Source organism: Arachis ipaensis, chromosome B08, assembly GCF_000816755.2.
Source record: "Arachis ipaensis cultivar K30076 chromosome B08, Araip1.1, whole genome shotgun sequence".
NCBI lineage: Eukaryota > Viridiplantae > Streptophyta > Magnoliopsida > Fabales > Fabaceae > Arachis > Arachis ipaensis.
Genome location: NC_029792.2, coordinates 18259608 through 18261453, shown reverse-complemented (window position 1 = coordinate 18261453; position 1846 = coordinate 18259608).

The following is a 1846-nucleotide window of genomic DNA, read 5'->3' as shown; positions in this document are numbered from 1 at the left end:
TTCAAACTCACTAGTCATGAGTTTTCCAAACTCTTCACACAAGGAAATGTTGGCCGAACCAAATACAATGTCATCAACATAAACTTAAACAAGAAGTATATCATCATTAGATGCTTTAATGAATAAAGTAGTGTCGGTGGTACCCCTTTGAAATTCATTTTCCAACAAGAAGGCACTAAGCCTTTCATACCAAGCTCTTGGAGCTTATCTAAGGCCATAAAGAGCCTTAGATAATTTAAAAACATGATTTGGAAACTCTTTATGTTAAAAACCGGGGGGTTGTGCCACATACACTTCTCTATCAATAAAGCCATTAAGGAAAGCACACTTAACATCCATTTGAAATATTTTGAAACCTTTATGGGCGGCATAGGCAAGAAGCAATCGAATTGCTTCCATTCTAGCTACTGGAGCAAAAGACTCATCAAAATCTATACCCTCTTCTTGATCGTAACCTTGGGCCACTAATCTAGCCTTGTTACGAATAACTTGTCCATCCTCACCAAGTTTATTCTTAAATACCCACTTAGTACCTGTTACCTTCTTACCATCCGGATAAGGTACTAATGTCCAAACCTTATTCTTGTCAAATTGAGCTAGCTCCTCTTGCATGGCCTTGACCCATGATGGATCTTCAAGAGCTTGTTTGACATTGTTGGGCTCCATTTGTGACAAGAGAGCAAAGTTGCTAGGTTCGGTTTGCCTTTTGGTGGAGGATCTTGTTGTTACACCATGAGAGGGATCACCAATGATGAAGTCATGAGGATAACCCCTCATAGACTTCCATTCTCTAGGTTTTCGGCCAGGTGTTGAACTTTGATGAACTTCTGGTGATCTCACTGTTTCAGTTTCTCGTGTCTGCTCAGGAGATAAAATGGAGGTTTCTCCTTCAATCTGACGAGATAAAACCGGGCTGACAGATTCTTCAATTTGCACAGATTTGAGATTTTCTTTACTTGTTGCAGCCTCTTCACAATCTGAATCATTATCCTTCACAATACTGGGAATTAAGTTAGAATCACAAAAAGTAACATGTATGGATTCCTCTATTGTCCTATTTTGGTTGAGATTCCATCTTTTGATTTAAAAGAGGATTTTACTTGTTTGCCTAATTGACAAGCGTCACAAGTAAGATCCTTATCAAACTTGATGTTTGGGATTCCTCTAACCAAATTTCTTTTGACTAGCTTAGAAATTTGATACATGCTAGCATGTCCTAACTTTCTATGCCAAAGCCATTTTTCAGATTCAAAAGATGTAAAGCATGTTACATTTTGTTCCTTTAAATCCTCAAGAGTTAATCCATACACATATTTACATCTTTTAGCTTCAAGAAGAATATTCCCAGTTTTCTCACACACAACTAAACAAACAAATTTCTTAAAGATAACTTCAAAACCCAAATCACAAAGTTAACTAACACTAAGCAAATTATGTTTCAAGCCATGTACAAGGAGAACATCATTTATACAAGAAGAAAAGTTTTTACCAATTTTCCCAACAGCCACAATTTTTCCTTTTGCATCATCACCGAAAGTGACAAGTCCTCCATCATAGTCATCAAGCTTTATGAAGAAGGTTGCCTTTCCGGTCATATGCCTGGAGCATCCACTGTCCATATACCACATACTTTCTTTCCTTTTGGATGCTAGGCACACCTACAAAACAAGCTCAAGTAACCTTAGGTATCCAAATCTTTTTGGATCCTTTAACGTTAAACCATCTTCTATGTCCTAAGCCATTGTAATAAAAAACAATTTTATAAACCTTGTCACCAACCATTCTTTCACCGAAAAAGCATTGAATGGGAAAGTGTCCATTCCGATTGCATAGTCTACAAAACCTT